Here is a 27,629-nt window from a genome sequence, read left to right as displayed (position 1 = left end):
TCTCGGTGGACGCCTCACCTGTGCTGTAACTGAAGAAACGAAGGTGGGAGTGAAAGAAGAGAGAAAAAGAGTGCCGCAGTGGAGGCCTACTGAGTAATTTCGACCATCTGGGGGCTGCTTATGTTGCTGCTGTTGCTGTTGCGACTGAACGGAGAACGAATTTTTTATGCGAAGCATACTAGCCGCACAACCGAGCTACATCGGCGCACCACGTGATATGACGTCACAACAGCTGTGAAAGCTGGGGCTCAACTCGTGCGCTCGCTTGCGGACGCACAGCCTCCGCCGGCGGCCTAACTCCCGCTCCTACCGCTAGGAGATACTGACGTCACGCAATTGTATAAAAGGCGACGCACTCGTTGAGTCAGTTGAGCAGCGAGATGTCGGCCAGGGAGAGGGCGGCTCGCCAGACCGCACAGCGCAAGTTACAAAAAGCCACGGAAACGGGAGAAGAACGAGAAGTAGAGCTTGCCAAGCGACGTATGCTTCGCATCCTAGGCTTAACCGTAAGCTAAGCCAGGCCATTTATTTCAAGGAAATTTTAGGCACCTGCTCACTGGCTTGAGCTGAGCCACAATCGCTGCCACGAGCAGACACGGGAGACTTGAAAGAGACGTGAGAGGAAAGGTTAATGGCTTTATAGGGTTTAACTACCCAAAGCAACTTTGCCAACCCGCCGCGGTGTGTGAGTGGTTAGGACGCTCGGCTACTCACCCGGAGCACCCGGGTTCGAACCCCACAGCGGTGGCCGCGTTTTCATGAAGGGGAAACGCTAAGGCGCCTTAGTGCTGTGCGATGTCAGTGCACGTTAAAGCTCCCCAGGTGGTCGAAAATATTACGCAGCCCTCCACTACGGCACCTCTTTTCCCTCCTTTATCCCGTTCCTGACAGGGCGGTTACGATGTCTGCCGATATGCGAGACCGATACTGCGCCATTTCCTTTGGATCGGATGGGAAAAACATTTATTGAGCAATAGAAAAGAGATCTTCGCGGCTTCAGACGGAGTCTTCCATCTTCCGATGGCATCTTCCGTCTTCATTCACAAGGTTGGTGGCCTAGTCCAAGGCTCCACTGAGTACGGCCATTTCGCGTGTTCGCTCTACTAGGCATCTATTATTCCCATAGCCCTCCAACACAGCATTTGTTTCATACTTTCTTCTCTGTGACCCACCTTTATCCCCCCTCTCACAGCGTGGTTGAGGTGTCTGCCTATACGAGACAAATACTGAGCCAAGTCGTTTAGCAAAACAGTGTTCACCCGCCGCGGTGGCTCAGAGGTTAGGCGCTCGGCTACTGATTCGGAGTTCCCGGGTTCGAACGCGACCGCGGCGGCTGCGTTCTTATGGAGGCAAAACGCTAAGGCGCCCGTGTGCAGTACGATGTAAGTGCAGGTTAAAGATCCCCAGGTGGTCTAAATTATTCTGGAACCCTCCACTACGGCAAATCTTTCTTCATTTCTTCTTTCACTCCCTCCTATATCCCTTCCCTTACGGCGCGGTTCAGGTGTCCAACTATATATGAGACAGATACTGCATACGGCGCGGTTCAGGTGTCCAACTATATATGAGACAGATACTGCACCATTTTTTTTCCCCAAAACCAATTATTATTATTATTATTCGAATGAGCTTCAATTTTTCTTCTTGCCTCAGTGTAAGCGAGATTTCGCAATACACACCCTGTCAAATTTCTCCTGGCACCTTACCGGTTGTGCGGTGGTTCAGAAATAGAGGTTCAAAGTTTTTCGTGTAATAATGCATGTTTGTTCTTAGAAACAGGTTTAAATGTCACCATTACCGAACACAAAATATATTGACAAAATTGCTGCGAATTTTTTGTCTTACGAGCACAAGAGTTCAGCGAGAAGTGCCCCTTTGATATTACACGGGCAGAGTTTCTCCTTGCGGAAACTGCTTAGAGTGGGTTTATGGCGGTCAGGTGCATTCATAAGCACCAACAAACGCAGACGAATATGGCCGATTAGCAGATGAGCGAAATTGTCTAGCTAAGCAGTTTAGGTGATATTCCCTAGAGACCTGAGAAGAATCACAATAGAGTGAGGTGACATATATTCGCGAACACTGTTTTATTTCAGAGACACTTATTGAAAAAACAAATCTTAGAGTTATAACCTACCAAAACAAAAAACTGCCACTTATTATTAAGGAGAATACAGAAGTGGTATACTTGACACAGTACCAAAGGCCCACAGACAGAAAGGAATATTTTAATTTGATATCGATGATTATTGTAATGTATTGAGCGGAATCTTCGAAGGCGGAATAAATTTGTTATCAGCGAAAAATTATCCATTAGTATCGATCTGAGCGCAGTCTATCGGTAACATAATAAACCTATTCTGTTTTCTCATAGGCCTCGCGTCTGAAGAAAACTTTGCCTTGGCCCGCATCCATTCAAGTGCTGGCGTTTGGAAGGATGGTAATGAGCAATTGTTCCCTTATAAAATGATTAGTGTTTGAAGCATGCACTGAAAACATTTATTAGATCGCGCTTAGAGCAGAGAGAGCACGCAACATGGCGCTCGAACACTAAACGCAGAACAGAGCTCCCCGAGAAAGCGTAGTAGTGTTGTGCTCTATGCGATACTTCTCCCCTTTCGATCTTGCGCTGACTGATGAGCGCATGAGGAAGAAGGAGAGGAGAGAGTGGTGGTCTAGGCGCCATCGTTTCCTCGCGACCCAGCCCGAGTCCTTGTCTTACGCTAATGTGCGTTCATGGAATTCAATCGAAGCTCCAGCTGACTCTAGACTTCGTCGGGAGCGGACCGGCAAGCGCTCTCACGAAGCAGATTTAACGATCGCTCCAATAGAGGTTTCGGATGCTGGCAGCCTGCTTTCTGCAATGAGGATTATTGGAGCGACTGTCGAAATGGCTGTTATCTTCCGAGGTGTAATCCGGATAGTGAGCACGGTTGCAATAGGTGTCTTTGTTAGCTTTGTTGGAGTCCTGCTCTAGATCCTCTGGGGGAAAAAATTGCCGCATATATCACACTGTTGGCTTTTAGTTTTTTCTTCGAAGAAATTCATAACAGTGTCTTGAGTGTCACTTGGATGCTTTGCTGGGCAAATTCGCACGAGTACAAATATAAATATCGAAGGTTTTCACGTTCTTTATTTTCATTATCGCAGAGTTTTTCGCGCAGCAAGATCGCACGCATTCTCCTACTGACCATTCTGTGGCCGCAAGTTTGTAATGCACACTGCTCGTTTATTCTTGTTTCTCAAGTAATGACCTTCCACGCTAGCGTCGTTTTCCCTTTCCTACCGCTCTCGTGGCTCTGACGTTTCCATATATGCTATAGTGCGGCCAATTTATGCGTGTTCAAGTTGATTCGGATACCATTAGCGTGTACAGGAAAATACTTATATAGAAAATCGTTCACATGAATTTCTATTGTTACAAGAAAGGAACCATTTTCTAAGCGTGTGCTCATTACTATATCACATTTGCTGTTTCTTTTCGTTATATGTGCTTCCTTGTTTCCGCACACTGGAATAGGCTTCCTAGGAGCATTTTTTAATGTAAAACGTGTTGAGAGTTTCTGTCTTTATTGTCACGCAGTCTCCCGGAGATTAATATCATCCCGTTTAAATCATATCTTTTGGCTGGCATTGCGCTTCACGCGATAGTGTACCCTTTCTATTGCTGCGTTGTGATTCTTGCACCGCGGTGCCCAGAAGACTATTTGCATTCGAGATGACCTATCGATGTTACGTGTTTTGTTACTTGCTTTTACCAACTGTGCTTAGCTGTTCTAAGTTTTTGTCACATGTTCATTTTCTTCCAATTGCCCTCTCCCCTCCCTCCGCCTGCAGTAATTAGGTTGTGGTGCAGCAGATATCTGTATAAATAAATGAAATTTTTGTTATGAGCGGTAACGGAAATCCCAAAGTGGGTATAGTGCCGAGCTCGTGATCCAGATATGTCCGCTTAGCACCTGTTCGATTTGGTCGAGACGAGTCGCGCTGTATAGACAATAAGCGCGCACTATGTGCCGAAGCCACATATGGCACGCTTACGAAAGAAGGTGTCGTGCTGGTGTGGAACTATAACGAGGATAATTTCCTGAGCAAGCCCATGACACACAAGTTTTCAAGCTCTGGTGGCAACTATAAAGGAAGTCAGCGCACACTGCAGTCAAGAAAGACATACTGTTTATCATTCCTTTTTCAGTTACGGTGTTGATAACATAGGAACATTATTAGAGCGAGCAATTGCTTTTTATACTTTTCTGTAAACAGAAGAACTGGCAACCGAGCCCAGGACCTCTGCATGTTGCGTATGTTGCTTTACCAACTGAGCTGCCTCGTATATGATGCAAGCCAAAAGTCAATGAAACAAAGGAAAGCACAGGAGAATAATGTTCACATAATTCTTTTAATTTGGTTGTTAATCACACTTAATAGTACAATTTTTATATTGTTTAAATAATCAATCAGAAATTAGAAGAAAAACAATCATATTCCGCGGGTGGGATCCGCACCACGACCTCCATGTTTTGCTTACGGTGGACGCCTTATTAAGGTATATGAGGCACACAGGCTCGGCTGGGAGGAAGGGAGAGCTTATAGGGCGGAAAAAGAAAGCAGAGCACTACAAATCATCCAAGCCATTTCTGAAGAGAAAATTGTTGCCTTTCAGTAGGGGTCTGATTGGCCGTTTTTGGAGCATGTGCAAGAAGCTGTTGAGCGGAGTATACGATCACTTTGGAAGCCACGAAAAACCCCAACTTTTTTTACGGTGCAGCACACTAACTCCACCGGATGAAACTATGTTTGTGTGTATGTACTACTTGTGTTCATTCTGTTGAATTGCAGAAAAACGTTATATAAACGAAATTAATTACCAGCCATCACTCTTATCTGGCCTCAGTACCGAGAATTGCTTCATCGGCCAGGGTGTCCGATATGTAGACACGAGGACATTGAGGCCGACATTCATCACTTACTGTGGGACTGCCCAGCGCTAATGCCTACAAGGATCCGGTGCATGATGGTAGCAGGTCTTTAACCAAGCAACCCTGCTTCATGCGTTGCCTGGACGCAGGGACCGTACCATCGTTCTCTACTGGACTTCATCAAGTCAGCTAACCTTTTACCATTCATTTAATCTATACTATATTATTCATCACACCTTCACCCATTATTGATGCCCTGGGGCAATATATTCCGCTTAAAAAATTAATTGTTGCAGACATTTGCAGCGCTCGTGCCTATCGCGGACTCTGGAACAGAGTGCCTAAATTTCGCAGGCAGACCCGAAGAGCAGGGTACACCAAATCCACCCCTTCACATCAAACAGGCTACGAAACAGCCAATACGACTCTGCAATGACGACATCATTCTTTTGTATGTACGAGACGCAGCGGCGATACTTCGTTTCCTGTAAGCCTGCAAATTGTCAGCGGTTTTTATTTCAGCACCTTGCTCACGGGAGTATTACCACATCCGCTGCGAATGAAACCGCTGGCACACAAAAACATCCAGTCAAACTCTGCTTTGACATCCTCGCTACACACAGCTAGTAAACGCACATGGGAGCTGTGGTTTCTCACTGCGTGACAGCAAGAAACCACCTTGCATCGGATACGAAGGGAACAAAACTGTCGTGGTAGTGCCATGCCCGATTGTGTGTGCAAGCTGGCCCTCTATGTTTTGCATGTGGCTCTTTTTATAATGTAAGTTTTCTTCTTCGTGTCTCCTCTTTTGTAGCTACAACATATACCGCTCAGATCACATCAACAATCGACTGAAAAATTGTCTGCCATGACTCAAAAAAGCCGCAGCTCCCTAAAAACGCAACTGCGGGAATATAGGTCTGCACGGCTTCAATCCTTTTACCGTGGCGCATGCTATGGGTAGGCAACTGTTCTTCTGAGTCACCTTATTCGATCACGACGAAAAATGACGCCTTCATGGTCTCCTGGGACGCACACTCTTCGTATCATTTAAGCATGTTGATGTGGAAGAGCTTCTTGCTGTTTCGATCATAATATCTCTTATGAGAATGTAAGGCACGCAAGCAATTTTCATGTGCCGCTCTCACAGTTTCCTCGAGACGTTATTTTAGATCAAAATGTAACCATATGTCATCTTCATGTCTTCTCCCAACTCCTCTCCTGTCTTGAGCTCTCTGAGAGCTGCGAGCGTCCTCTGATGTCGTCCAGATATCAACCCAAACGGACAAGGCCCCAGACTCGCCTGTGGCACCTCTCTGCATGCTAACAGAGCGGAACGATATAATGATACCATGTTTGGGCTGCTCCTGACAGAGCTTGCACATCATCTTCTTAAGTGTTTCGTTAAATTTCTCCAGCATCTGATTGCCTATTGGATGGTAAGGAGTCGTGCTGCTATGTGTCACCGCCAAGAGATCATTGAGCTCTTCTATCTTTTTGGAAGTGAAACAGGACCGCTGGTCACAAAGGACCTGTCTCGAAAAACCTATCTGTGAAAGCATCTCCACCACACCTTCTGCCATGGTTGTTGATTTATCTCTGGCAGAGCCACGGCGCCGGGATACCGTTTGGCAAAATCGACGAGAGTAAGAATATATCTATTTCCTTTCACCGATGTGGGAAACAGCGGACCGACAATATTGACAGTGACCCGATAAATTGGAGTCTCCATAAGAGGCATGCCGCCCAACTGAGGTTTGGCTACTTTGCCTTTCGGACACGTCCTGTTACAGGTGTCGCACGACCTCCCATAGCTCTTAGTCTCGTCCTTCAGTCCAGCCAGTAGAATAATTCCAGAACTCCGTCTGCAGTCTTCTTGAACACCTGAGTCACCGCCAATGGGCTATCGTGAGCAAGCCTTAACACCTGATATCTGCAAGACTTTGGAAGTACTACCTGTCGAACCTCTCTGCGAGAGGTCAGACGATAGAGGCGGTACAGAAAACCTTTCTCGAAAGAACGCGAGTGCGAAGTGCCGTGCTTGCCATGGAATACCTCTTCTACTTTCACCCAACACGCCTTCAATGACCCATTCTTTTTGCTCCTTTTCTAGCATTTCCTTGTTGAACCGAAAAAGATCGATGCTTAAAGCAGTATTTTTCCTGCTTTGTCGATAAATTTCGTTTCCAGCTAACGCCACTTTTGGTTCCTTGTCTTCGCCCTTTTTGACTGGCAACCTCGTCCTTATCTGTGCCAAGACATAATTTAGGAGCGCCCTCCGATTTTCTCCAATTCATATCTGTATTTGATGGCGCATGGTCCTCCGGTATATTTCCAATTATTACATCGTACAATGGTGTCTCCATGCATATTACCATGACCGTGTCAGTGAAACAAGGAAAAGTGATATAGACTTCTGCCTCGGGAACTCCATACTACTGCCATTAACAAGGAACGCCGTAGATCTCGATCCGATGAGAGCTGAGTCAGGAACTAGGGCCCTGCGCTCAACCGCCGTATTTCTCCACGTGTCCTGTAAAACACCTACGGGTAGGCTTCCGAGCTCTCTCTCTAGGGCAGTCATGTGTTCTGTGTCTGCGACTTTTTCCGGACAGGTCCGACCACCACCTTATCTTTAACTGGTTCAAGCCTGCCTACTGTTGTGGACACCGGTTCAAGCGCAACACACTCTGGCTGAACACAACAGTACGATTGCTTCTGGTTTTCATGCTTCCTTGTGCAGGAACTTACATCATGCCCTGTTTTTCGAGAATGAACGCAATAAAGCTGTTTTATCTTATAGCGACAGTCAGCGGCGTTATGTACAGGTCGGTCACAAATAAGGCACCTTCCTGTCTGTCTATTTAATGGAATACCCCTTTTTCACTGGATGCCCACCTCGAACGACCCTTTAAACAAAGGCAAGTTCCTTCGCCGCTGGGCCTCCAGAAAATTCTCTGCTGCCTCAGCCATTTTATCAAGCATCTTGCACTCTCGTTCGCGAAGGGATGTCGCCAGATCATTATGACATTTCCTGATGAATTGTTCGGCCACCACCTAGTCAATTAAATTATTGTACGTTGTGGGCGTACCCGACATCTCGACCCATCGATTATAAAGACTGAGCAAGCGTGCCTCGTAATACTTGCCTGTTCATTTATCATGTGACTTACATTCACGAAATCTTTTGCGATAACCTCTTGCTGTGAACCTAAAATGCTGGAGCAGGGCTAGTTTTGCCTTATCATAATTCATTGAATTTGTAGGAGACAATCGACTGAATACAAAGAGAACCTTCCCACCCAAAGACATAATGAGTGGTGTAGCAAATTTTTCCTTCCGCCAGCTTTGCCCTTCTGCGATACGCTGAAAACATTTCAGGTATGCATACAAGTCATCTTTGCGATAGTCGAAAAGTGGGATCAATTTGTGTGGGCTAAACGCTGCTGAGGACCCCGGTGTGGGTTCTCGGTTACCCCCACTACCTTATGCGAGCCTTAATTGGAGCTGCAATCTACGCTCTTAAGCTTTTAATAACGAATTTGTATGCTCGCATTCAGCTTATGCTTTACGCTCTTCAACCTCTGCTAGCGACTTTATCCTCGGCAACCACCCACGTGCCAAGCAAGGTGTCTTTCGACCCCATGCCTTCAACCAACTTGACCAAATCCTTTATTCTTGCCATCGTTTCTTGTTATAAACCCGTGAAAGGAAGGAGAAAACTACCACGGCTTCGTTCTGTCGCGCGGTTGCCAACTGTCACGAATTTGTAACGCATCCCCGACTGCAGAAGAGAAATGCCATCGCGTGCAGGTTCGATCAAGACAAGAACCCAAGAAGCACAAGTAATTGGCCCAACAATGGAGCCGCATTGGCAAAGCCCGGCCCTACAGAGGACCAGGATGTGACCACCCTGTTGCAATATTGGGCCGATGACCTGTGCTGCTTGGGAAATAATTCAGACAAAAGAAAACGAAGCCGTGTATCATTTAAACTAAAAGCGCCAATAAGAAACGAAAACACAAAGAAGAAAAACGCTCTGCACGCGTACAGTACTATATTTAAGAGGAAAAAAATTCAACAGAGCTTTAGCGTCCGAGGTGAAGTGGGGATGCTCTGCGGACAGGATGAATGCAAGTGGATGAATTGTGACGCGTTGCTGCTGTTGCATCGAAGGAAGCGGCGGAAGAGAGCCAAGTGCTAGTTGGAGCGGAGAGGACCACAGCAGGACCCCCGTGGACTCCCGTCAGCAGCCCCACGAACTTGGCAGCAGCCGAAGTAGCCAGCACCCATCGACGGCGTCCCGAAACGCCGTAGGCCTAACGCAGGCTTTCCAAGGAGTCTTGCGCCTGTGATGCAAGGAAGGTCCACGGCAGCACGGACCAAAATTCCGGCGGCTGCCACCTCCACGCTTGAATGACATGACCTCCGCTGCACTGTCTCCCTTCACACCTCGGTTTTCTCACACGTCAGCTCTCCACTACTCGTGCTCGCCATGCTCTTCGTCGTTGTCGCCTTGCAAACACCTTTCGCACGTGCACACTAGCAACGCTGTGCTGGGACGTGTAGCGCTCCTCTTCGGATGCTCCGCTGCCAACGGACCAAAGAAATCCCCCGACGATTTGTTGTGCACCTCACAGATATACTATTCCTTTACAGCCGCATCAATAAGCAAAATAATAATGTGCTCGTTCAACTTCTTAATTGCGTTTTCTGCAATGCTGTATAAGTGATTTTGTTAGGTGGCCTATATGGTTTTAGGAAAAAATAAATTGCAATTCTTATTCGATTAACTTACATAGTACCAATAAAGCGCATAAAATAAAGGTATTCCATTTTAACTGTGTCAAGCACCTTTTATACTTCAGTAATTCTGCACCTTTGTAACTAGACTCATATTCTCTTCTCCCTGTTTCTTCTTTGCTTGCCCAACTGCATTCTTCCCAATCGCACCAAATACAATACTTATTCACCGAAGTCAGAAAGATACTAGAACATCTATATCTATGCCTAATGCGCTTTCCCTTGGCCGTCCAAAGATATCTGTTTTTTTTATGTATTTCCGATATCTAAAACTATACTTTACAGTAAATTTATTTCGCAACAACCATCAGTGTAACAGCAGCAAGAGAGCAAAAGGTGACATTTACATTACCGGGAATGATCGACTAAAGTGGGAGCCTAAGGTCACTCCGACGGCAATCGTTGTCCGCCCATTGCGTTTTAGAGCTGTCATTGATTCTCCTGATTCAAATAGAAAGGACACATTGCCCAATAAAGTGGAGAAGGCTTCCGAGCTATCAAGCTGACAACGAAAATATCGTTGTCCTGGCCATCTGCAATTCATTGACTGGAGAACTCTGCTTCGTGTACTTCGCAACGGACAACTTCTGTTAAGTTTGGCGATGTTCTCTTTGTCACCACCCCAGGAGCTACGACTTCGGCATTAAGGAAACTAGGCATTTCTTTTCTTGCTTTGTTTCTGCCTTTCTTGTTGAACATGCGGAAATATTAGCGGCTGGTGTAATTTCTCTGTGGGGCGCATATATTCCTCGGTCAGATTGCTTGTGCTTAGACTGCGCTATATCTTCTCCCGGGTGAAACGTCTCTAACTCAATTTAAAAGAGACGAACGGCAACTACTTTACTAACAGCCAAGAAGAATGTCAGAAAGAAACCTTCAACATACACCCGCGAACAAATCGCTCATGAGAGGTCAAGGCGTATAGAGCATCCTTCTGCATAATATTGTTACGTGATGGCAATCCGACGAAGACGGATGGTGATGGCATAATTAAATGGCAGACGGCCGGGCATGAGCACTGCTGCACGCGCCACTGCGCGGTCTGTCGTCTTCTTGTCCGTGACACTACGCAGAGGCACCCAGCGATCGTCCCGATCGCGCACGAGAAGAACGGCACAGAAGATGAAACGCAGTTGATGGAGATGAACCTGAAAATAAATTCAATAGAGAAGGAGGTGGAGCGCTTACCGCCATAGAGTATGAGACGATTGGCTGATGAGCGTTGCCCCACGAATCTTCTTGGCCACTTGTCATCCAGAGCCCTCGGCCGAGGCCCGTAGACGCAGGGGGGGGGGGGGGGGGGGGTGTTCATAATTGTATGCGGATCCTGGGTTTGGTGAGGTCATCGGGTATGGTCGCGACAGTTCATTTCGTCGTGTCTCCTGATCGGGAAGGCGGACGGCGCAGAGGTGAGGGGCGAAGTCACTTTTGGTTTGGCGGGCTGGGCACAGCCGGCCGGCGCGGACCACGTACACACGGCGGACGACCACGGCATACTAAGGACGCCGAAGCTCTGGGACCAGCACGGCAATAATTACCGCGCCACGTTAACCAAATGTTACGTGGCGACAAGCCGATGAAGATGGATCGTGATGGCATGATTTAAAGGAAGATGGCCTGGCGTGAGCACTCCTGCCCACGCCACTGCACAGTTTCTCGTCCTCCAGTCCGTCCCAATATTTTATAACTGTCTAGTTATTCGTCAGTTTGGTATTCATATGCCAATTAGACCGAAATACCGTTTCACTACACATGTTTAGTCTCGGACAACCGCATAACGATTACAATAATCTAGTTTCTTAGTTGCATTGCTCTACCCCCGGCGTACAGTTCTCTTGCCTGCTCTTTCTTAAAAGAAAACTGCTTCAAAAAGCATAATAAAAGACTGAAATCTGAATGCGCGAATGATTCGTGAGGTCTGTCTCTTTAAAACATACACACGTAGTTGAGATGGAGCAAAAAAGCATTAATTTTTTCAAACCTTGTTGAATGCGTGCTGCACGATATGAAATGGAATACAACGCAGTACTTAAAAGAAGGAGATTTTATTTTTTTTTTTGCTCCGGATTCAGCAGTTTAGTACCTCTTTTCAAGATTACATACGCTCCTACTCAATTGGACATATGAGAAATAAAATGCAGCGTATTAGTATACACCGCTCGCATCAATTGTTTGTTTTTTTCAAAATTTCTTTGTACGCACTATATCAAAGCGGAATAGTGTACAAGGTAATCTCTTTGCTGCAAGGAACCGTGCTGACTTTGAGGAGCAATTTTTCCCTGCTATATGATAGACATAATCTGCTCTTTCGTTTTCAGTATAGTTTTCAGTGGACTTATTCATGTCCACCTACCTGGATTATACCCAACAGTTCAGGACAAAATCATTTTTTGAGCGTGAAAGCTTTTATGCATCCAAATTTTATCGTATAATGTGAGGCTCCACGATAACAGTCAATATATCTGCAGGTCGCCCGAGAGCAGTCTTGTATTTTTTTCTGTTAACGTAGTTCCTACCGTCAAAAGCGTTCCCCATTGGTTTTCTAAGCCGTCTTAACTGTTCGCTGCGATCGAGGGAAATTTTTTAAAAGAAAGATTTTGCTAGCTATCAAAAGAATGAACTTTTACTTTCAAGATTTTCACGACAGTGTTTTACGATTTTGCAATTTTAGAAATATTTGTCCGGGAATATTGGGCGTGTTTCTGCTTATTGTGAAATTTTCCCGCCCAAATAAAGTGTTCATGCGCGTAACTGTCCGCCTGCATCTATGGTTTCTCCTTCTTTAGTAAAAAGTCTGTTATCGCTTCTACTTCTTTGCCCCTTAAATGTTTTTATTCTTTGTTTTTCACGTATCAATGAAAAGTGGCCCTATTGTTATTTTTTTTTTGTTTCGATTTCGCTTGTGCTATCAAGAGAAGCCGTCCGCCGATCACTAGCGCTTGACCGACGGTTTTTTGGCGTAAATCATTACGTGATCGTTTAGTAATGACGTTAGTTTTCTTGATCCTAACGTCATCATTTTTGTGACCACGAACTGAAGTACATTTTCGAAACAAAATGGCAGCCTAGTTGCGTAGCTCCGCCAAATGCGAATATCTGCGCTAGTGTGGTGGGTTTCGCGAGCTTTAAATAAGTTAACAATGCGGCGCTATGGGGTTTCTCGTGCCATTTATTCTCTATTAAAGAGAAACCATCTATCATGAGCAGACTTCAGAAGAACAAACATACAACGGCTAAATGCGGAGAAGGATGGGGGGTGGGGGGAAGCATGACAACTACCCTAAAAAAATTCTTTTGACAACTTAGTATCTAAATCAGACCACTACACCAGTAGACGGTTGTATTTTCAAGTAGGGGCAATGATAAGAAACGTGTAAGGTTTAAAAGCAGTTTGAACATAATGCTGAAAGATTCGACAAAGGGCGACACTCCTGAGCACACTGCATAGTAATAATAATAATAATAATAATAATAATTGGTTTTTGGTGGAAAGGAAATGGCGCAGTATCTGTCTCATATATCGTTGGACACCTGAACGGCGCCGTAAGGGAAGGGATAAAGGAGGGAGTGAAAGAAGAAAGAGAGAAATAGGTGCCGTAGTGGAGGTCTCCGGAATAATTTCGAACACCTGGAGATCTTTAACGTGCACTGACATCGCACAGCACACGGGCGCCTTAGCGTTTTTCCTCCATAAAAACGCAGCCGCCGCGGTCGGGATCGAACCCGGGAACTCCGGAAATGCATAGGCGTAAGATAAGTTCTAGTGAGAGTTACACAAATTTTCAAGAAGCTTTATTTCGTGGAACCTCATTGCTTGCCTTTTCATACACTGACTATTCTCTTGTATTTCCTGTTAGCCAGAGCCTCCTATAAAACGGAGAAGGCAGTATGTTATAGGATTTTTTTTGATCAAGTAAAAAGGATGCACAAGCATGTTTAGGAAATTCGTACTGGCGTAGTACGAAATACGTTTGATCCCCCCGTTATTTTCGAAGTACGCCGCAAAAAGAGTTCATGGTTCATTCCCATTAAGCTTCAGTGAAACGGGGTTGGGAGTCTGGCAATCAAAGCCATTACCTTGTGTCGAACGGCGGGATGCCACCACAACTTGATCACCAAGGACGCTATTTCCGCACACAACGTGTCAGTATGGTGGTTCTGCCGAGCAGAACAAAGTGAGAGAGTTCGGATATGCAAGGTTGATGCTGAAGATGTTCTGCTTTTCGAACCTCTTAATGGAGCCGAATAAAAAAAAACACAGTCAAGTCGCCTTTCTTGTATCTTTTCTTGTGTATTTAGCAGGCATGCACTGTTGCAAAGACTATATATAGCAGGATTTTAGCAAAGTAATGAATTTTGACACAGTAATGCCGACTGTTACAATTTGCTCTTCCTGTAAGAACGCACACCGTGCGGGACCGCAGACATCTTGCCTGGAAATTCTTCCCAACAACCGCAAATAAAAGTTGCACTTCTAAACAACGTCAGCAACGGCAAAACTCTCAGTTGCAGTTGGTATTGAGAAACACTTACCTTCGAGCCTGGGGAAAACCTGCTTAATTGCTTACAGATTGGAAGCCACTGGGATACTACGCATATTCCGCTAGAACAAGTATTGAAATAAACATCACCATTCATACAAAAAGAGGGTTCTTAAAATGCGTAATTATCTGATGTGAAACCTAGTGTACCTTCCGGAATTTCTCTCACTGCGATCTGTGCCATAAACTTCTATGCGCTACCTTTGCAGGGCAAGGACCCGGCGCATTGTAGTTTTGAGACACAATACCGATTTCGCTTTTTTTAAGCAGGACCCATTTAAAGGATCTCTGCACCTCAGGGATTAACCGCATTGGCGCTGCAGCAAAGATGTTATGTTCCTGAGCAAAATGTCAAAGTATTGAATCCCAGCTCTGTCAGCCGCTGCTTGCCGTATTAGGAACTAAAATATGTAGATTACTCTGGGAGAATAGTGCATGTAAAACAACCCGAGGGCATCGAGGTTAGCGCGAAGCACTCTATACTGCGGTATCATTCATGGCCCACGTGCCATTCTTAAAGATGGACATTTTGGGTCCACCTATACCCCCAGCAATCGCAAGAGGCTGCAGTGCAGTGTGAACCAAAGCATGGATTGGTTTGTTCATACATTCATGATTCACACAAAAAGTATGCGTTACATAGCATGCCGAAAAGCATTTCCAGAACGATATTAGACGAATTAGGCGTCTGCAAAGCCCGTTGATTTCAGGATCAAAACCGCGAACTCTCCCCACAGCAGGAGATTTGTGGGAGGAGCTGCGAAGCGCGGAAAAGTGAAACAAAACAAAACTATTTATTCGTTCTAAAATAAATGGAAATGAAAGCACCGCGAGGCAGACGATGCACACTCTAAAGCAAATGCATAGCCCGTGCAGATTTTAACTAAGCATTTATTCATAAAATAAACATGCGGCTAGAGATCACAGGGTGGAGAGCCGTGAATTGATAATATATTTTGGTGTTTGGAGTAAATACTTTCTGTTCACTAGTGAGTTCCAATATGGGCAGCGCCTCTGCAAAAGCTTTCACTAGTAAGTAATTGCTAAATGGTAGTTAACCATCGGCTGCATATTAAGTGCTATTTGCTAAACATTTTTACCTATATGCTGGTTGACCGAATAATATCGAGCAATACGGAAGCAAATAATTGGAAGATGGCCATCAGAAATGTTAAGCAGTTTAAAAGTGAACGTAGGCTTTTCAGTACTGCGTACAAAAGAGAAATGCAGAATGGTCCGGCTCGTCTGGCTAGTTTTTTATGTGAGTAAAGTTATATTCTTGCCTAAAGATATCAAGATGGATTTCTTGCTAAACACACGCAGTTTATGCGCAATACGCAACAAAAGGTTTGTTTTAAGGAAGTGGACGCGCTATATTTACGAGAGCCCCTGGTATCAATGCCCTCAGCAAACACAGCTGTTTTTTGGAGAAGCTAGCCAGTGATTTTTGTCTGTCAAGATCAAAAGCGCAGAGAAAGCAATATATCATAAGGCCTGCTGATCTGATTCCATGGCCGAACACAGCAAGTGCAATATTGATTTTGTTGGGCCGAAAAAAAAACTAAAGAAAATGGAATACTCCTCTTGAGCTGCCGTTCATTTTAGCATTCGATAGGTGTTATTTAAGTCTTTATTATTCCTTCTTTGTAGTCGCAGTCCAAGAGAGTAACTGAAAACGCAACATGCCACTCTATCGGGAATTTATGCTCAAATAAATGCTCAATCCTGTGGCAGAGATTCTAGATTCTTAAGTTTTTCTTCCGGCTTAGTTTTCAGTGTTGTATAATTGACAAAAAGGTAAGGTCCTTGCCTTGTTTTCCCCTTGCTCTGCTTTCTTCTCTGTGTCCTTGTGGTTGCGCAATTTGTCGCGCTTATTCAGGAAATTTTGTTCCGATTTTTCGAACATATCACTGCGAACGCTCACCACATTGCTTTCACATGGGACTCCGTGCGTAGTCGGAGCGAAAGATGTGCTCCAGCTTCCGTCGGAGTGTTGTCAAATCTACCGATGAAATAGTGAAGAGCGCATCGTTTGTCCCAAAACAAAGCAAGGAGTAGTTTCATTCCGAGCTCATTTTTCTTTCTTGAATGCAAGGCTACTCAGATTCGCTGCAAAACATGGTGAGAATTGCAGCGTTGTTACACGAAAAATGTCACCGACAAGCTCTCGCGCAGAGTGTGCCACCAATTCTCTAGAAAAGCAAACCACCGGTAGAGACGAGAGTTCGAGAAGCAGGCCCGGGTTGTACTGAGTTTCATTTCTCTTACCGAGCTCAGTGAGTTTATTCCGGGATTTGAAAAAGAACATTCACATTGAGGACAGCTGAAGGATGACAGGATTATTTTCTTTATTATTTTGTGAGCTTTCTGAGAGGATTATTTTCTGAGCTTTGAGCTCCGGAGACCTTTCGAATTTCTGTAAAAATAAATATGTATGTATGTATGTATGTATGTATGTATGTATGTATGTATGTATGTATGTATGTATGTATGTATGTATGTATGTATGTATGTATGTATGTATGTATGTATGTATGTATGTATGTATGTATGTATGTATTTATGTATGTATGTATGTATGTATGTATGTATGTATGTATGTATGTATGTATGTATGTATGTATGTATGTATGTATGTATGTATGTATGTATGTATGTATGTATGTATGTATGTATGTATGTATGTATGTATGTATGTATGTATGTATGTATGTATGTATGTATGTATGTATGTATGTATGTATGTATGTATGTATGTATGTATGTATGTATGTATGTATGTATGTATGTATGTATGTATGTATGTATGTATGTATGTATGTATGTATGTATGTATGTATGTATGTATGTATGTATGTATGTACGTGTGTATGTATGTATGTATGTATGGAGGCTTAGAGTATAACGGAGCGAAGTCAGTGCGTTTCTTTATTGTTGTTATTCGATGTAAGACCGGCAGTTTGTACATATTTTAGTAACTCCGGACGCCCTTGAAAACTGCTAAGGCTGCTTGCCGCGGCCGAAAGAGAGCGTTTCCTTCGTTCGAAGATGGAACAAATTTCGAGAAGTTGTAATCCCACTAATTCAAGTTCTTTCTGATGCCTCCTTTTAGTGCTTACAGTGAAAACCTTCTCTGGGCCTCTTAGATTGATCATGCTTAACCCTGTCATTTAAAAACCTATGGTATTTTAATGCATTCTACAAAAAAAGGCAAATATTTCAACTATTCTGTTGCAAGCAACCTCTCTGTACATGTAAAGAGAACCTAATATCAGACAATTAACGAGAGCGCTTTCTCGACAAACAAAAAGCCCGATAAAGACACAAGGACTTGTGTCGCCGCCTTTCCTTTCTCCTTGTCCCTATCTCCGGGCGTCTGTCTCAAGGCGAATAATGTACAACTCTCGCAACTCGTCGTCTTGCCGCTATATGGGTCCTCCTGTGCACATCATGAAAATAGTTCACATGATTGTCTTTCTCCTTCGCTCCCCTTCTCTGCCCTCTTAAAGAAAACGAAATAGGATTATTTTCATTCCTAAACGCGTAATCGGTGGATAGAAAGCCTTCAGTATAGTACACAGTACTTTAGTGTGTAAGCCAACGTTAAGCAGCACTTGGAGTATTCTTGTTTGTAAAAGAAAGGGTCACTACCAGGTAGTGCAATGGCACAAAAATTGCTTATCATCTCTATTTCTCTTCGCTTCAAGAAGGAGCGGGGGGGGGGGGGTGGCAACTATTCCAATGCGACGCAAAATCATTTCTATTTGAAATTTCGCAGTACAGTTCATTTAGTATTTATACATGCTGCCACTCTGTACTGCTGGTATTCAGTGGGCAAGTAGTTTAGAGTTGCAGAGGTACAGCAGCCAAAAGAGAAGTGTAGAAATAACAAAAATGGTGATAGCCTAGCTCTGTTAGGCCAGGATATACTAGCGAAAGCACGGCGACTTCTGCATTGGAAGAGTGCGTTCACGAGATGCGCCTTTACTCATGGTTAAAGCTTGAGCCAACGTGGCGTAGTGGTGTCGTCGCCGGCTCAAACTCCAAAGGCCCTGGTTCGATTCCCAGCCTCGGCACAGGCTTTTTTTGTATTCAGTTAGTGGCTGGGTGGTTTCGGTGGCTCCCATAGTTGCTGCCACCGAATACGTTGGATAACGGTTAAGCGCAGGCTCTGTTAAGGCGCGTTTATACCCCGACGTAACGCGCGCGCTGCACGGCGACATCACGTCGGCCAAAGCGAGACCCTCTATACTGGATCCAACTGCGCTTGACCGCCGACGCGTTCGGTGCCTTCCGCGCACTCTGACCGCACTGGCGGAGACTTGGAGCACGCCTCTATTTCGCGCCGCCACCGGCCCGGCCAGACCGGTACAGCTCCGCGGCGGGGCGCGCGTTGTGACGTCATGTGCCTCCTCTGAGCACAGCCACGACGAAATCGCAAGTTCGCGGCAAGTACAGCTTTTGCTTTAAAACACAAAAGAAATTACCTTGACAAGACACGTGGAACTTTCCTTTGTAGCGGCCACATGTGGACGCCTCCTACGACTGCGATCTAACAAACGTTTCAAAAACGACGGCAATGCACGAGAAAAAAAATATACCTCAAGATCGTTCCTAGTGTTCTTTTCGATCGCTGTACATGTGCCGTCTGCTCTGTCTATTCTTGAGCCCTGTATTGGTTACTCTAGATGGACGAATTCATTCGCTCTCAGTGTGCAGTACCGTTTCCGGGAAACTCGCTTTTACGTTGCTGGAAGCGTCGAGCCAGATAATGGGTAAAGACGGACACCACCACTCTTCATGCCGGCTTTGAAAATTACTGGGCGTTCGGTACGTCTGAAAGAATGAGGCATCGAGAGAGACATACTTACGTGTCCCTCAACAACATTCATAGTTGCCAGGGCGCGTGCATTAATAACAGAGTTCACAAATGGACCCCAGCGCAAGAACATCAATAATTTTGGGCCTTCTTGGAAACCGTTATGTTCTTGGCCGGCGAAACTGACAAGTTATAACATGCACCGTTCTTAAGCCAGTAGGAACGAACATTTCTATGGAATTAAGTGGTGCAAATTTTGCATGTAGATGTGTTGCTTTGATCCGTCCATGAACAGCGACCAGTAATGTAAGTGACCTTTAAATGGAGTATAATGACATCTATGCTTATGCCTAGCACTGAGCACCTCAATACTTCTCAAAAGCCTCCGTTTTGATTCTTTCTCTATTCTGCCGAGATCCGCAGTTGCCTCATTCGCTTAATATTTCCTACTAAAATCAAGCACCCCACCCCTAAATAAAAGCAGTGTTTTGTGAGTGCCCCGTACACTTCTCCATTTCTTATTAAGTGACCGCCTCTATTTCTTAACGCAGCAAGAGACAAAAAACGTTCAAGCTCTGTCGTGAAGAGAAGCAGTCATAATTTATTTATACCTTTCAGGCTCGAATTGTGATCCAGCAGGGGGAGCATTTTCATATTTTCACATTCCTTTGAGGAGAACGCCATGATTTCGCACAAAAAATTTAAACCTGTTGCGATCATCTTTCAAAAAATTTACTTTCGGGTCCTCATAAATCTCCATGGGAAGATAACAGTATAGTAGAGATCCTAGATATGCCGCTCCTGACATATTCCTGTGATAGTAAGTCGTTCTACAGCAATATCAGGATATTTTAGGCGATTTGTGGCCAATTTGCATGCTAACAAGTGAATAAAACATGACATTCAGAGGAGTCACATCAGCGCCACTGTAAAACGCAGAGCAAGCCATTAAAACATAGAGATACGCGCGTTCATTTTGCATGCTTGACTCGGTATCTTTCTACGCAAGATTCTTCAGCACTGAGCGCATTTAATGGTACGCACAGATTTTTCAAAATGGTATCTTGTGTAGGCGAGAGAGAGAGAGCAATGCGAACGGAAAGGCAGGGAGGTTAACTAGGCTACGCCCGGTATGCTACCCTACATGTTGGGAGGGGAACGGAGGGAGAGATAGAATGGGGAGAAAGAAAAGGGAGATGAGCCCTTTGCCACATGTCCGTTGTCCAATACTTGCAGGGTACACAGGGCACACACTGACAGTTCACAACCTTGCACTCAGTCCTGATTCCATTAAGAACTTGAAAAGTGTCTTCAAAGCTGCCCTCTGCGATGAAGGCTTACTCCAAGGACCCAGAAACTTGGCTTCAGTTTGGGGCCAAGGGTCTAAGCGGCGGAGAGTTCCAGCCAGGAGGGCAAGCTCACGCTGATAACGAGGGGAGTTGCAAAGAAGGTGTTCTATTGTTTCGTCGCACCCAAGGATCTCACACGCAAGAGAGTCTGCCATTGCGATTAAGTGGGAGAAGGCATCTGTGAGCGCCCCTCCCAGCCACAGGCGACACAACTGCGTAGCATCGCAGCGGGAGAAGCCGGACGGTGGACGGAGTTCAAATAAGGGGTCTAGGTTGTGCAGACGGCATGCGGAGTTTCCAGGAGAAGACCGTGACGCTAAAATCTCATTTCTGCCAAGCATTCGCAGATGTCTTGCTGCGTCGGCTCTTGTCGACGGTATCTGGACAATGGCGGCACTGCTGTGAGCCGATCGAGCTGCAGCGTCAGCTGCGTCGTTTTCGACAATGCCACAGTGTCGCGGTATCCACTGGAAAACGATCTCATGACTCTCTTCTTGCGCCTGGTGTTGAAGATGTCTTAATTCAGGTACGAGTTTTTCGTGATCGCCACGGTGTAAATCAGAATTAAGACATTGTAGGGCCGCTTTTGAGTCGCAGAACAGAGCCCATTTGTGGGGTGTTTGTGCACCGATGTACTGCACAGCCGCACGAATAGCAGCGAATTCTGACCCGGTGGAGGTGGTCCGATGCGAAGTTTGCTGGTTAATACTGGTCTGTCTCGAAGGAATGACCACGGCGTAGGTTGAACTGGTACCTGAGACCGAACCATCTGTACACACATGAGTGTGGTCACTATAAGCGTCATAGCGTAGGTAGAGTGTCAACTGTTTAAAGGCCGGTGTGTCGATAAGTTCGATTTTTTTGTTATGCCCGGAGTAGAATTTCAAAGGTCGTTCGTTTCTTCGAGGGTGGTTCACAAATCCTTCCTCTAGTGTCGTTCGGCTTGGAAGACGGACCGGAGGCGAGCTTGTAGATGATGACAGCAGAGCATATATTTACAGCATACATATACATAGTTAAACTGGAAGAAGCAGAACTGAATTTACAAAAGAACAAACTTTGCGCTACTTTACTCATCGACCCGGCAGGTTAGAGCCTAAGTAGCATCACGTTACATGCTGAGCATGGAGCCCCATCTCAGACTGGAGTGGACTGCATCCGTTTACATGCGCTTTTAAACACTTAATTAACAAAGGACTAAGGGCGGTCATTTTCAGTGGCCCGCCCTAAGCATCAATTCTCCAATCAAAAATGACATGAAAGATGAGGACAACCCCTTGGGTTGGGCTTAGCCTCGAACCTAGAGTCTTGTTAACAATACAAACTAAATAAAAACAAATAAGCCACCTCTCTCTCTCTAATGAGAGTATCCACACGCTCTCCCTTCGGAGCTAATCCTTGCCTCAGGCACACCGCCACCCACCATCGGTCCGCGTCGCCCGTCAGCAACAGAGTAGGAGGCGAAAGAGCCCACGATGCTGCCGCTCTACCGACGGCGGGACACAGCTAATAAGCATGAAGGGGTTCGTCTGTCGCTCTGGAAAGTCAGCAACAGAGGAGGGGGCGAAAGGGCCCACGATGCTGCCGCTCTACCGACGGCGGGACACAGCTAATAAGCATGAAGGGGTTCGTCTGTCGCTCTGGGAAGCCAGATTAAGGATCGCCCCTGTCTTCCCACATTCTTGGCGAGTACTGCCTGTCCGCCATGACAGGTGTCCGTCACGGCCTCCTGGGAATGCAGTTTTGTTCACGAGGCCCGGCGGGATGCTGCGGTTGCCTTCCCGGCGATAGCCCACGTCCTTAGGTGGGGGGGGGGGGGGGTCCGGGCGTCAAGCGACCGTACCGTTTTCGTTCCCCGTACGCACTCGGGGGCTCTCCCTTATACTGGGGAGCGGTTTCCGCGTGTGCCGGCGTCCTGCTTCCTGCAAAGGTATGCAGCTGGAAAAGAGGGGCGGCCTTACACGCCCCCTCTAAGAGTATAAACCGAGCTTGCTTTCAGCTCGTTTATGCTTACTAACAAAGAGGCCGCAACACTTTCACATTACAAGTGTCAGCTCTCCGGTGGCACAGTTTCTCCTGGGTACTCGACACTTCGAGAACTAAAGCAAAGAAACAATAAATAAAATAAACTAAATCGCAACATTGGTGCAAGCTGCTGTAAAGTTCACTGAATGGGCAGCAACATCATGCACTGCGCAGAGTTCACATTAGAAGCACACACAAAGCCACATTGTTCATCACTGTTCACAAGTCTGCGCACAACACTCACGGGCACCGTTCTATGCAGACGCCAGGCAGAAGTCTCTTCGTAAGTGCTCGACTTCACCACACGGCACCCTGCTCATCGAGCGTCGGTTGAGTGGGAACATTCACGTCTTGTCTAGGCTGGCATCGTGGTACCCACTGGCTCCCATGTCAAGTTGGGGAGCCTGGATAGCGCATCTGCGATTCCATTCTTGGTGCCTTTTCTATGTTTCACCGTTATGTTATAACGCTGGAGTGCCAGCGTTCATCTAGCCAATTTCGCTCCGTGTGGAGTGCACGTCGTCAAGTATGACAGGGGGTTGTGGCCAGAGACGACATTGACCACGGCACCGAAGAGCCAATAATCGAGATTCTTCAGAGCCCCTATAATAGCGAACGCTTCGCACTTTATGGTCGACAACCTCGCCTGAGTTGCGTCGCTGTGATGACTGGCGAACGCTATAGGTCTTTGCTCAACGCCACTGCTCTGCAGAGCGAGTTTTTGAGCTCTTCTAATGCGAACTGCGCATTTTCTGGCCCCTCATGCGTCACAAATGCGGTAAGCGCTTGGCTGTGCGGGCCCATCGGTACCTGCCAGTAGCCACGCCTTAAATCCACTAGCGTGATCAACTGCTCGCGGCCGACCTGAAAAATTAGCTCCTGGGAGTTAGTCATCGGAAACGCATCTGAACGAGTTCCTGCATTCAAAGTTCGGTAGTCAATACACATTCGCACCGCCCCATATTTCTCTCCCACGTACATAACTGGGTGTGCAAATTCACTTTTTACAGGATAAATTATTACTAACTTAAGAAACTCCTCCACTTGGCGGCTTACTTCTTTCTTGAGCAGTTCAGGCCTAGTTAATGGGGTGATGGATATGTTGTCAGTGTGACGCCTGCCTTGGCGGATTTGGTAATCATGACAAGACTGGCAGCACTCTGAAATATCCTTTTCCATACCGGGCCAATAGAAGTTGTACTTTATGCGTGCCTTCGTCTCACTTGGTCGCAGGTGTCCACCCTACGGCGGTTCGTGCGCCAAGGACAGAACTTCCTTTCGTCTATCTTGGGGAAGCACGAGTTGTCGCACTTTAGTACCCGCTATTGAATCCCAATGGTGTAGCAATCCCTCAGTAACAAACATACCCGCCTTTCCGTGCTTAGAATTTTCCGTTGCCTTCCTCAAGCTCTCGTCAGTGATCTGCGCTGCTCGAAACATTTCTCGCTGGCTAGACAGTGAAACTGCATCTTCCCTCCAAGGTGGCTCTGCTTCCTCGCGTGGAACGTCGGCATTTGGTGCCCTGCCAACTTCGCGTACGAGTGCCTCGCGCGGAACGTTGTCATTTGGTGCCCTGTCAACTTCGCTTACCAGTGCCTCACAATTTTGATTTGCTGCGTCTGTAGGTTCTTGATTTGCCGCCATACTGACTGCAGTACTTGTACTTGTTGTGAACGCTCTATCGCTGTTCTTCTTAAGCAGCTGCCAGTCTTCTGACGACAGCAAACAGTCCACCCCCTCAGTAAGCTCATTGGTGAGGGCACATACTATGCCTATCTTCTGATCGTCTGCGATTGTTCCTTTATGAGATACACTTAGAGGGACCGTCGCCAATTTCGCGTGAATAGATCTGCCGAAAGCCGACACTAGCTTCACTGTCCCCGATGGTTCCGTCAGCGCCTGCGGTAGTATGCTCTCTCTTATTACCGTCATTTCACTTCCCTCAACTTATGTAATTTACATCGACCTTTAGAAGTGCCCTACATATTCAGAAACAGAGAACACTGGTCTATACCTTCTTCCCGCACTAATCAGGGTCGGCACATGCTGCAGTACCACATGCCTACATATTTGAATTTCCTACAAAATAAAAATATAGATATACATAACCTTAGCAAATACAAGTGGCAGAAATACCTTATTCTTGAAGACATATGAGTTTAATTATGTTTCTCCGACACAAACTGCTTTTGTATTGCGGATGTATTGTATCTTTTTATCATCGTCTATTTTCCTGCTTCTATTATGTGAACTTGTGTACACCCTATTATATTTGACCCTTTGGAGCTGTTGACGCGATTTTTTTTTGTTTTCCTGCTAGATATGTTTCTTTCATTTTCTGTGCGTTGAATTGTAATCTTCATATGTATAAATAGTCTGCGACGAGTTAACACATATACATGTTCATTTCTCACATCAAAACTATTTCAGATATAGCACCTGTCTTACTGCACATTCCATTGCATACTTTTTTTTTCGCTGGTTCTAAGTCCTGCATGTATATATATATATATATATATATATATATATATATATATATATATATATATATATATATATATATATATATATGTGTGTGTGTGTGTGTGTGTGTGTGTGTGTATTTGTGTGTGTATATATATATGTAATAACGTGACAGTCTGTTGGCCTTGTCAATTAGGGGTGGGAGCCTCGTCAAGCTACTGAGTTTGTGGCTTTTTGCTCCTACCCTAGCATTTTTTTCTGTTCTTCAGGACAAAAAATGCTGAATAAAGTTGATTGAAGCAATGCCTCGGTGCAGATGTCTCCGCATACAAGGTCTACGAACTGTAGTCTCGATGCGGCTGCCCTTGAATTTTGCATAGGCACTCCTTCTTTAGCAGTTAAAGCCGCGCCTTGGTTTACCGCTGCGTCCTTTACTTCTGTCTCATCAACCAGCGCGACGTTTTGCACCCTCCCCCTGTGCCCATATGCTTCTTGCTGGCGCGGCTCATTTGCTGTTACTCGGGGGCAATTCCTAGCGACATGGCCCAGTCCATGGTACTCGTGGCACTTTACTGCAGGTTTTTCAACGTTACCCTGCTTTTGGCCTGTTTGCAGTACTGGCACTGTAATCTGCCTCGCAGACCGCCCTTTACCTTTTGCTTGCTCGAAGGTCTGTAGGGCCTTTGATATTTCTTTAGGCGTCAGCCAACTCTATCCTTCTCGAAGGCGAACATATTCAATGCCCTCCGGGCTGAGGCTTGCCTTAATGTGATCGGACACCATGAGGTCAGTCAAAGCTTCTTTTGAGTCTACCTCTCTAGCCTGGATGTAGTACATTAAATACCTTTTTCATGCGAGACGCAAACTGAGCCCACGTCTCCTCCTTCCTTTTCGCTGCTTTCTCAAATCTCTCAAGGTACTCAGTCGGAGTGAGTTTTAATTCTTCTAGAACAGCTGTTTTCACAGCCTCATAATCAGTGCATTCGGCTTGGTCAAGGTTACAAAGTAAGTATCTGACTCGCTCTGTCAGTGCGGGCAAAATTAAGTGCACTCGGCTACTGTCTGGAACATTGAAAGTAGTGAAAAGCTTCTCCACCTCCTCAAACCACAATGGTACATCTGCATCTCATGACATTCTGTAGCCCTTAAGGACTTTCGCACATTGCGATATTGAATCTGAGCCTATACACCGTTCATCACTCTGTCCCGAGCCAAGCGGTGACGTTCGGCCATTCGACAGCCCAAGCTCCATCTGCTTAAGTGCCAGTCTCTCCCTGGATTCAATTTCACGCATTCGTAGTTCCATTTCCACTTCTAACTCCATACGGCAAATAGCCATTTTTTCTGTATCAGTTCCTGTAGCGTCTAGTGACAATGTCTGGCTCTGGTCGTCGGCCTGTAACCTGCTCTCCACACTGAAATCATCCTCCATAGTCGCTCCCTCGTTCTGATCCATCCCCGTTTCTACACCGCCCTCTAGCGATTGCTGCTCCTGGCGAGGATTCGACCTCATTTCATTCTCAGGATTAGATTCGCTATCTTTAGCGGCTAACGTTCTCCTCGTATTGACCATGGGCCTCACAAACTAACCACTATGCCTGCCTCAACAAAACACAAGAAATCCCACTCACCCGGCGCAGATCTGCTGTTGTGTTCCGCCCAGAGCCCGGATGATGCGTCCGTTCCACCAGCGTTGGCAGCAGCCGAGGTGGAGTCGTCCCTTGACATCTCCTCGCTGCTCCGTGTCGGATGGCCTGTGGTTGTCACACTGCGATGCCTGGCCTTGAGATGAGACGTGCCGAAGCCTTTCGTGCTGCGCCAGTAGAATTTCAAAGGTCGTTCGTTTCTTCGAGGATGGTTCACAAACCCTTCCTCTAGTGTTGTTCGGCTTGGAAGACGGACAGGAGGCGAGATTGTAGATGATGACAGCAGAGCATATATTTACAGCATACAGTATTGTGCGTTTTTATCGCTGACACTTTCAAAAATTTCCCCGCCTCAACCGCTGGCTCGTTTGCGGTGAAACTGCACACAGAGCTTGCGAATTATGGTAACTTTTGTATCGTAGCAAGTTTGACAATGGTACTTACTTAGTTTAGGCGCACATGATGCGAAAACGTAAGCGTCTACGAGAGATCGGCGAGCCAAAACCCGCAGACGACGCTTTTTCGCTGAGAACCGGCAGTTGCGCCATTTGTTTTCGGCAGCGGAAAGCGTCACGACTAGGCCGCCGAGGCGAGCGTTGCAAGGAGCGCGGGCCCTTTGAATATGCCGTTCGGCATTTGCATCTGCTTCAACTGAAGCGCTTATAACATTTTCGGCTAATTGAGCGGAAAAATATCAAAACAACTGATTTAAAGGAAGCGAGCCCGCGCTCCTTGCAACGCTCGCCTCGGAGGCCTAGTCGTGCCGCTTTCCGCTGCCGAAAACAGATGGCACCACTGCAGATTCTCAGCGAAAAAGCGTCGTCTGCGGGTTTTGGCTCGCCGATCTCTCGTAGACGCTTACGTTTTCGCATCATGTGCACCTGAACTAAGTAAGTACCATTGTCAAACTTGCTACGATACAAAAGTTACCATAATACGCAAGCTCTGTGTGCAGTTTCACCGCAAACGAGCCAGCGGTTGAGGCGGGGAAATTTTTGAAAGTGTCAGCGATAAAAACGCACAATACTGTACATGTACAGAGTTAAATTGGAAGAAGCAGAACT

At 46.0% G+C, this 27,629-nt stretch overlaps 2 pseudogenes; one reads left to right on the top strand and one right to left on the bottom strand.

Moving 5' to 3' along the window:
• LOC144134036 (uncharacterized) overlaps positions 1-9,236 on the top strand; it is a 117,762-nt pseudogene extending 108,526 nt beyond the window's left edge.
• A 1,433-nt stretch (positions 9,237-10,669) lies between these two features.
• On the bottom strand, positions 10,670-26,375 carry LOC144134035 (uncharacterized; annotated as a pseudogene).
• Between the last annotated feature and the right edge of the window lie 1,254 nt (positions 26,376-27,629).

This window comes from Amblyomma americanum, chromosome 5 (genome assembly GCF_052857255.1).
Source record: "Amblyomma americanum isolate KBUSLIRL-KWMA chromosome 5, ASM5285725v1, whole genome shotgun sequence".
NCBI classification, from domain to species: domain Eukaryota; kingdom Metazoa; phylum Arthropoda; class Arachnida; order Ixodida; family Ixodidae; genus Amblyomma; species Amblyomma americanum.
Note: the sequence above shows the minus strand (reverse complement) of the source record. Positions and strands in the feature narration are given on the sequence as shown.